This window comes from Propithecus coquereli, unplaced genomic scaffold (assembly GCF_000956105.1).
Source record: "Propithecus coquereli isolate 6110/MARCELLA unplaced genomic scaffold, Pcoq_1.0 Scaffold77, whole genome shotgun sequence".
NCBI classification, from domain to species: domain Eukaryota; kingdom Metazoa; phylum Chordata; class Mammalia; order Primates; family Indriidae; genus Propithecus; species Propithecus coquereli.
Window position 1 is genome coordinate 6,016,267 of NW_012153840.1, and position 9,917 is coordinate 6,026,183.

The 9,917-nt window shown below is 44.1% G+C and overlaps 1 protein-coding gene across 1 annotated transcript in view; it reads right to left on the reverse strand.

Annotated features, from left to right (window-relative positions):
* Positions 1–8,997, reverse strand: part of KIF1B (kinesin family member 1B) — a 169,925-nt gene extending 160,928 nt beyond the window's left edge. Inside the window, exon 1 of the mRNA XM_012662500.1 lies at positions 8,786–8,997. The gene's annotated coding sequence lies outside the window, so the exon portion shown is untranslated. The remainder of the gene's footprint in view (positions 1–8,785) is intronic.
* Between the last annotated feature and the right edge of the window lie 920 nt (positions 8,998–9,917).

Below are 9,917 nucleotides of genomic sequence, written 5' to 3' on the forward strand. Positions count from 1 at the left end.
AACGACCTAAGTCTAAATATTTTTTCTGATTTAACTGTCCCATGGTAAAACTGCAACCATCTTCGCCGAGTTAAAAATTTACACAGTAATTGAAATCTACAGTTAAGTGGACTATAGAGTTACTTTGTTACTTCCCTACTATTATAAACAGTATCTCTTTTATAACAGACATCCATTGAAGAATTACAGCTTCAAAACGCCCTGCTTCTTTGAAAAATTACTTATTATATAAGTCTAAAATCAAGTTTAAAATCCAGTGATAAACAATAATTACAGAGTATTTTTAAGTTATAGGAAAACAACACTAATAATTAGCATAAAAATACATTTTTCAAGTTTTGAAAAGCCAGGAAAGATAGGCAGGTAGAAAAGGTAACCATGTGTACTCTAAATCACTTACACAGCCCTAGTTTTAGACTGTTCTCTAACCAGTTTTCCTTCCTTATGACAATCAGAATCATCAGGAAAGCAGAATGGAGCAAACATTCCAGAAGCATTCACCAACATTAAAGGAACAATAAAACACTTAGGTCTAATTCATTTGAATTTTTCTCAATTTTTGCCCAGCTGCTTAATTTTGACCTTGGGAAATTCCCACCTCCTCAGAGGTACCCTGGATTATGACGGCTCTAAGGAGAAGACTCAAACTGATCTTTTAGTAAAGTGAACAAACAAGGAGAAATAATACTAGTGTTTTGGTTGGGTTTATTTTTGTAATATCCTTCTTCTACAGAAAACAGTCAGGATTCTATTCCCAAAAGAGAGATCAGTTCATGTTATTCCCTCTCCTTAAAAACCTTCAGTTGGTTGCCACAACCTCAAAAAAAAAAACCAAAAAATTCAGGGGCCTCAACAATCCAACCTACTTCCCCAGTCTCAGCTTCCTTCATCCAATTCTATAAGCCTTCTTCTCCACCACCCACCCCCTTCCTACACCATCCATACAGACCCCAGGAAACCCAATCTCCCTTCTCAACCTAATGCAAGGCCGTGTCTTTCACGGACAAAGTCAAACGCCACCATGGAGCAGGAAGCATTAAGTCATACATTCTTTAATATCTACCTTCCTCAGTCAAAAGTCATACTTATTTTTTTTTTTGATCCCTAAAATTGCCCTACTGATTCCTCGTTTTTTTATTTATTTCATTCTGCCCTATGTTACAGTCAGTAGTTTACATAACTCTCATGCATTAACACTTCATTCAATGTTTGTTAGAATTAAATAGAAATGTGGTCTTTTAAATTCAATGTTAGCACAATTTGTTATACAGTGACAAATTCATAACAAGTAGTCTATCTAAAAGATAATCATTTCCCCTAAAGTACATTTTAAAAAATAAATTATAATTTAAAAGATGAATGGGTACCCAAAAATAAATTTTTATAGCTAGAGAGCCCCTTTTAAGAGGCTATGAAAATTTCCCTCTCATATAACATTTTGCATCTCTCAGTCTAGTACTTTCCATGGGGACCAAGCAGGTTTTAGGACCCAACACTCCGTCACTGACCATGGCTATACTGATAAAACGGCCCCCCAAAATGTAAGAATTTACTTATGTGTATATGAAATACCTTTCTTGATTTTGACTCTAGGGATAAAAGTCAGCCATGGGCCACACTGTGAAAGTTCAAAATGGATCACATGTTAGAAAAGCCTCTTTCTGAATTCTAACCCAATACCAAGAATCAGACTGCACAATAACAATCTCCCTAACAGATATGATTTTCAATCTCCAATGTGGCTAAACAGGCTCAGTCAGGCTCGTCAACTGTTTTCTTTTAACTACTACCTAAAATAACCTGATATGATTTTTAGATTTATTAGATATATAACCTCCTGGCATTCCAATTAAGAAATCAAATATCTTCCTTTTCACTGGTGACATGGTTTTATTCTCATAAACCAAGAGGTGCATCAAGAAACAACAGCTGCGGGCCGGGCGCGGTGGCTCACGCCTGTAATCCTAGCTCTCTGGGAGGCCGAGGCGGGCGGATTGTTTGAGCTCAGGAGTTCGAAACCAGCCTGAGCAAGAGCGAGACCCCATCTCTACTAAAAATAGGAAGAAATTAATCAGACAACTAAAACTATATAGAAAAAATTAGCCGGGCATGGTGGCGCATGCCTGTAGTCCCAGCTGCTGGGGAGGCTGAGGCAGGAGGATCGCTTGAGCCCAGGAGTTTGAGGTTGCTGTGAGCTAGGCTGACGCCACGGCACTCACTCTAGCCAGGGCAACAGAGTGAGACACTGTCTTAAAAAAAAAAAAAAAAGAAAGAAACAACAGCTGCTATGGCCCACGGCTTCAAATAAACTATTCTAAATCAAAGTGATCTTCTTCATTTTTTCTTTTTCTTTTTTAATTTTTGGGGTAGGGCCAAATCCAAAGTTTGTTTGGATAATTAATACTCTACCTATATAGTCAAACTCTATCTCATAAGTCAACTAGTTCTAATATCTGAAGCTACCTCCTATAGATTTTTTTTGGCAGCTCCACTGATAACTCTGACATCAAATCCCAACATTCCACTGAAGTTCTTCTATTGTCAAAATGAATGACAGCACTTACTCCTGGAACTGTCCAGGTTAAAATGAACTCAGCTCTGCCATGGTGTAGAAATGGTAAGTTTCAATCAAAGGTTAATTCATGTTTGATATAAATTGAGATTCCTTCTTTCCGAAATCTGCTCCTGACCACACCATTGCAGCTACATACTTGGGAGGTAGCTCACCATCCAGGCGAGAATGGAGGTCAGACTTCTCCATGTGTCAACAATGTGCCAATCTTGCCACATAAAAAACTACTACTCAAAGTTTAATAGGCATGACTTCTTTCAGACGACAACACAGAATACAACTATTGCAGGCTCTCACCAGGGCTGAATGATGAGTTTTCTGGTGGGATACTCAGATTTATCTTTATATAAAATCACACACCTGAACCACATTAGTTGTATCTTTCAAAGAAAACACTTAATTTAGTTATATTTTAACATTGTAGCCTCAGTTTGGAAAGTAGGTAAATTACTTCCTTTTTTTAAGAGAGACAGTCTCACTCTGTTGCTCATGCTAGTCTCAAACTCCTGAGCTCAATAATCCTCCTGTCTCAGCTTCCAAAGTAGCTGGGAGTACAGGCATGTGCCACTGTGCCCAGCTTTGTTTTAAAAAGGTCTTTGAAGAACATTTCTTCCTTTACTTGAAGAACCTGTTGAAAACTTTTAGTACGTACATCTTTATATCAGGATGTCTATAACACCTTTCTCTTAGAATTTCTTTAGAATTTAATACTCGGAAAAAAGTTTCTCTTGACAAACTATTAGGCTTTCATTTACCAGAATGAAAATTGTACAATTTATCTTTCCCTTTTTGCTCTGATTTCCTAAAGTTTCAAAACTAAATTACAATAACCATAGTAGCCTTAGGCAATTTGATTTATATATTTACTTTTTCCTCTTGTTACACGGATTTTTGTTTCTTACTTATATTTTAATAGTCTCACTGTATATATGGTATTTGTAATAAGTTGCTCAAATCCTTTCTAGAAGCAATAAGTGGTATAAATTGTAAGTAAATAAGAATTTTCTATGATAGCCTATTTTGTTATTTATTTTAACATTAGAAATATAGCATTTAGGCCGGGTGCAGTGGCTCACGCCTGTAATCCCAGCACTTTGGGAGGCCAAGGAGGGAGGATTCTTAAGGCCAGGAGTTCAAGACCAGCCTAAGCAACAGTGAGATGCTCCCCCAACCCCCATGTCCCACCCATCCCACCCCACCCGACCCCTCCCAACTCTGCAAAAAGATAGAAAAATTAGCTGGGCATGGTGGGTCACGCCTATAGTCCCAGCTACTTGGGAGGCCCAGACCAGAGCATGGCTTCAGCCCAGGCATTCAAGGCTGTAGTAAGCTATGACCACACCACTGAACTCTATCCTGGGCAACAGAGTGAGACCTTGTCTCAAAAAGAAGAAGTGGAGGAAGAGGAAGAGGAAGAAAAAGAGGAGGAAGAAGGAAGAGAATAAGAAGAAAAATAAGCTATAGAGAATGCAATAAGCACTATGGGGGGGTACAGCAAAGGTAGGGGACTCAGGGGTGTGGTGGGGAAGAGTGCTGTGCAGTGCATAATGAGGTCAGGGTAGGCCTGCTGAGGTGGTGACATGTAAGCAAAAACTTGAAAGAGGTAAAAGAGTTAGCCAAGTGGATTTCAGGAGAAATCCAGGCAGAAGAAAGATTCAGAGCAAGGGCCCTAAGGTAGGACTATGCCTGGCATGTTCAAGAAAAGTGGGGAAATAGTCAATGAAGGGGAAAGAGGAGTAACCAATACAAGTCTCTAAAGATTAGGAAACAATGATACCCGGAGAACATAAGTCAGGGAGAGTAACCTCTTTCTCAGACTGGAAAGAGGGGAAGAAAAGGGACAGAGAAGGTTATAAGTAGAAAAGGGGAAGCTTAGGGAGTTCATGTCTTTTTTTTCCTATGAGGTGGTAGGCGAGGTTTTTCTGCCAAGTGTAGGCAGTGGGAGGCTTACATCAAGTAGTCGAGACATTAGAACAGCAACTGCAGAGAACAGGGAAGGGAACTAAGCAGAACTGCTTCAACAGACACCAAAGACAGACTCGGGAGACTTCAGACTACACATTAATTGTAGCACTAATCCCTAGCACAGGGTGAGGTTTCTCCATGACACAGAAGAAAAATGGAGGTTATGGATGGGATGACTCAAGGCGGGCATCCGCATAGTGGGTCCTACAGAATGATAAGGAAGAATAAAAACTGCAAGCAATGCACTCCAGAGGTCACAATGTACAAAAGGAAGGAAAAGAAGTAAAATCTGGAAGAGGATGATGGACTAGGAGACTTGAGGTGGGAAAACACATGGAAAGAGACTATGAAAGTGAAAGCTGTAAATTATTAGAGTTTAAGATTTGAAGATGAATTTGAGCTCTGGAAGTGATGACAAGTTAGAAGATATGGCCGTAATACTGAGCTACTGGAACAGAATGAAGCCAATGTTTGCTTGAGCTAAATTAAAGTCAAGGAATTTTAAGGTTAAGGACAGTTACAAAGGAAGTTCAGCATAGTGGTTACTTTCTAGTTCTAATGACATTGGGGAAGTCACTTAGCCTCTGTCTCAGTTTCACCTGTAAAATGGGAATAATAGTGTCTATTTTATATGATTGTTATAAGGATTAAACTAGTTAATAAATATAAATTGCTTGGAAAAGAGCCAGACACATAGAAAGTGCTCTATATGAGTAAGCTATTTTATCATTATTGTTGTTGCTATTATTGTTTATCTGCAGTCATTCACATATGCCAAGATGATGTCAAAAACTCAGATGGGGGCCGGTCGCGGTGGCTCACGCCTGTAATCCTAGCACTTTGGGAGGCCGAGGCAGGTGGATTGTTTGAGCTCAGGAGTTCGAAACCAGCCTGAGCAAGAACGAGACCCCGTCTCTACTAAAAATAGAAAGAAATTAATCGTACAACTAAAAATACATAGAAAAAATTAGTCAGGCATGGTGGCGCATGCCTGTAGTCCCAGCTACTCGGGAGGCTGAGGCAGAAGGATCGCTTGAGCCCAGGAGTTTGAGGTTGCTGTGAGCTAGGCTGACGCCACGGCACTCACTCTAGCCTGGGCAACAGAGTGAGACTCTGTCTCAAAAAAAAAAAAAAAACTTAGATGGAAGAACTAAGCCAAGAATCAAAGTCATCAAGGGCAATGGTAGAGGATGGTACAATTAAATAATATGCTTTGGTGTAAACAATGTGGTATTAAATACAAAAAAAAAAATTTAATCCATCATATATTTACAATCTTGTGACTTAAAACATAAACAACCATAAGACAACCGTAAAAGTATCAACTGAGTATTAGATAATAACTATAGTATTATGTATATAACATTACAAAGAGTTTTGAAAAAGATTCTGAAAATCCTGGAAACAACCATGGCATGGGCAGCATTACACAAAATTGTACTAAAACACAAAGGAGCTAGAGTTAACTTTATCTTACCATATGTATATAAAAATGGTAAAGTGTAAGTTCCTTGAGGGTAAAGAACTAAATCTCTAAATGTACTGTCAATTAACTGGTAATGACTGTAGTAAAAATGAGCATAAATGAATCACTAGGCCATTAACCAAAAAGTTCAACTGGGAGAGGAGTCCAAGATATCTTTTGCAGGTTTTTCCTATCACGGTCGCATCTGTTTAATTTCTCTTCTTTGTGATAAGCTGCACACAAAAAAAGTTCTAGAAATAAGCATATTTATTCACACTCTTTTATGGAATCCAGAAATTCACCAATATCTGTTCAAACAAGGCCATTTTGCAAAGAGAACTACATGAAGTGGACATGATATATCTTTAACTTCTGAGCCTCGTGAATTATATGTCAGTTTACAAGATCAGAGGGATATGTTTCCTCCTGGAAAAGACCTGTTATGACTGGCAGCCTGGGAAGGGGGTTACAAACAGGAAGGCAGGGAGCCGCTGTTGTCCTTGACTTTGCATCTGGACAAGACCACAGTAGGAAAATGGACTAGAAACTCTGGCTTTAAGAGAGACTCAGCTGGCAGACTCTTCTTGGACATTTATTCCCTGCACAAACTCAAAATGGGAAAGAGGAAAGAGAAAAAAGGAAAACTGCATTCATATTTAGTCTTGAAAAGGAAAAACAGTCTGTTCTAAGCTTTAGAAGCCATACTTAATTGGATAAATTTTGGGAAAACATTCATCAGAACAGAGCTGCACAGACTCATAAAATCTTGCCTCTGTATCAGATTCACAATCAGGTCTGATTTTACCAAATGCTGAAATTATATTTAACCACAATTTTTCAGATCTTTAATAAAGTAACTCTAAAAATTAAAAACTTAGAAATATTTCTTATTTGGAAAACGGACTTTTAAAACAGACATTCTGTATTTCTCTCATATTAATATAATGAAAAAAATACTAGTTTCTGTTGAAGCTATGTTTCATTCAACAAGTTTTAAAAGGAAAGCCTGATGATAAAAATAACAAAAATTAAAGTGTGTTAAAGCTTTCCTTAGAAAAGCCAATCTCAAATTTTTTAAGTAGTTCAACTTAAGTTATAATTTATTCATTAAGAAATGGAGTTTGAATGAAAGCAAAGGGCACAAAGAAGAAGGCAGGTATGCCATGTCCCCAGGTCCTGTCCATGTCTAGGATGTAGCAAAAGACAGATTTACAGGCTCATGCTGAACCCAGTTATTGATCATTTCCAGATCTGCTTTACAACATCAACATATGTGCAATTTTCACATTCCATCCTCAAATGGTACATTAACAACTCCACTTGGTTCTTGATCCAACAACCATACCAACTTAAATAGAAGGCACCACCTCACTTCTTAGAGGAACACACAAGCTAAGATTTTGTTATGACTAAGCTAATTAGACAAAATACCAACCTTCAAATAAAATATCCACCAAGATATCACTTCTTATGACTTATTCAAATCCAATCACCACACTTTCATCGGGCTCAGACAGACACATCATGACACAAAGCAGCATGTTCAGTGCTGGCAGAACAGCTGCCTAGAGCAGTGAGAGATATGAGCAAGGGATCTGTTGACAAGCTAATTTCAGCTACCTCAAGATTCCACAAAGATGACAACCTGCATCCTCAGAAATACTGCTGCAAGCCTCCCCCACTATCAGGATATTCTGGCTTATTCTCTACATGTCGAGCTGCTCGGAAAATCTATCCATCCAATATAATACACTAACTCGAGGCCTCCAGGCTGCTAGAGCGGCCTTAATAATCCTCAAATCTGCCTATGCACAAGGCATCAACAGGCCTTCCATAGCCACGCCACCGGACAGAGAAGATGAATACAAAAACACGACATTTCACCCCAACAAGAATAGAATCTTGAAGGCAGTTTACCTTGGAAGCTCATTTAACAATTCACCAAGGAGAAAAAGTGATTTGGGAGCTCAATTCTGGTTTTAGAGCCGGGAATGTTTTGTGTTGCATGAACAATGACTAGCTTGCTCCAGCAGCCTCCCAACCCCCACAACTTGGCTTCTGGTTTGACCAGTCACCCTGAAAGCTGCCAGGGCTGTCACTCGGTGCCTTCCAGCAACTGGACTTGGCTCCTAAAGGATTTGTCAGATCATCTTCCCAATATGGCTGCCAGAGTAATCCCGGTCTGCTGAACGCCAAGACCACAGCAGCCTTCCTCACCACCGGCCGGCATCCAACAAGGCCCCTCCCTTCCCATCGCGCCCCTCTTTCCAGTCCGCGCGCCCTCGGCTCCCCCAGTGCCATGCGATGACCTTTCGTACCTTCATCTGGCAAAAGGGCACAACCACATTCCCAGCCGAAGCTTGATGCCAACTATCATGGGGGAGAGGGGAGAGGGGAGAGGGGAAATAAGGATGGCTTCAATCGGAGCAGTGCCGTCTCCCCAGAGCTGCAACGTGCGCAGAGAGCCGAGGGAACGGCCGGCCAGCGGCAGGTCGGCTGACCGCGGGGCAGAGCCAGAGCCTGGCGGCTTCGGGGAAACGGACAGCCGGTGCGGGGCACTGCGGGGGACCCAGCAGGCCGCTGGACGCGAGCCCGGGACTCGCTGCCGGCAGGGGGAGGGGCCCCTTCCCCCGAGGGGAGGCTCCCCCAACCCGGTGCCCCCAGCGCCCAACCCGGCGCGGCGCTTCCTCCCCTCGGACCCCGGCCCGCCCCTCCCACCCGGAGCGGCCCCCTCCCCGGCCTGGCGGCCGCGGCACCAACCACCATCCGCCCTGCCGCCTTACCTCAGCCGCGCTGCGGACCGACCGGCGTGCGGGCCGGGTCAGCAGGCCCCGCGGCGCGCGGGGGCGCGGGGGACCGGGCACCAACGCACCTCAACGCGAGCAGCGGCCGCCGCGAGCCGCAGGGCGCCGCTCCGCAGCCCCATCACGCAGCGGCCCTGCTCCGCATCAAGCCGGCGGCGGGCGGAAGGCGGGAGCGCGGGAGGCCGGGGCAAGGCGACGAGCCGGCGGAGGCGGCTGCCGCGGACCGGGAGCGGCTCACATATGCGCCAGCGCCTAGCAGGATCTCTGCCGTCTGACTGCCCGGCGTTGGTCCCAGCGAAACTCCGCCCGCAGCCCCCGGCGCGGGACACCGCCCCGAGTGGGGCCGCGGCGCGTCACCTCGGCCCGCCCAGGAGCCCGCGACTGACGCAGGCTGCGGCCAATCGAAACGCAGAGCTCGGGGCGGCCAACCAATCGCAGGGGGAGCCGAGGAACAGGGCTGCTACGAGGCCCTGCGGAGACACCCGAGCGCCGCCTGGTGGCCTGGGAGCCGGCGCGGGTGTGGGGGTGCGAGGTGGCGGAAACCTGCACCGAGGGTTACCTCCCGAGTGACACCCGAAGGGCGTTGGTCGACCTGAGCCGCGCCTACCCACCCTCATAACCCTCCTTGTAAGGGGACGAAAGGTTGACTAAGTTAGGCGGGGCGGGCCCGAAGGGGTTCGGACGCCCGCGGAGGAGCCGAGAGGACGTGGGAGGCGGGCGAGTTGCAGTCATTGTCCGTCTACAAAACAGCTCTCGCGTTGGACCGGCCCGACACGGCGCGGTCGGAACTGAGACACGCAAAGGGATCAGTGTATCCCGCAGAAAGCTTCCTGGCCTATTCCTGTCGAACCCGAGCACAACACCTCCCACACGCCACCTTGGGAGAAAAGGCGGAATGAGTAATAGGAAAGCATGACTTAGTGGGCATTCGACTTGTCTCCTTGGGAGATCGCGTAAGGGCTGTGAGTAAAGGAACGAAATGCTTTGTGTGGCCCCTATTCATGAGCCGCGCGCCCCTCTGGGGAGATGCCCTTGAAGGAGGGTTACTGCAATTCAGAAACCAGAGAGCACAAAAGCTTTAGGAGCGATTTAAAAAACCAGATTTAGATTC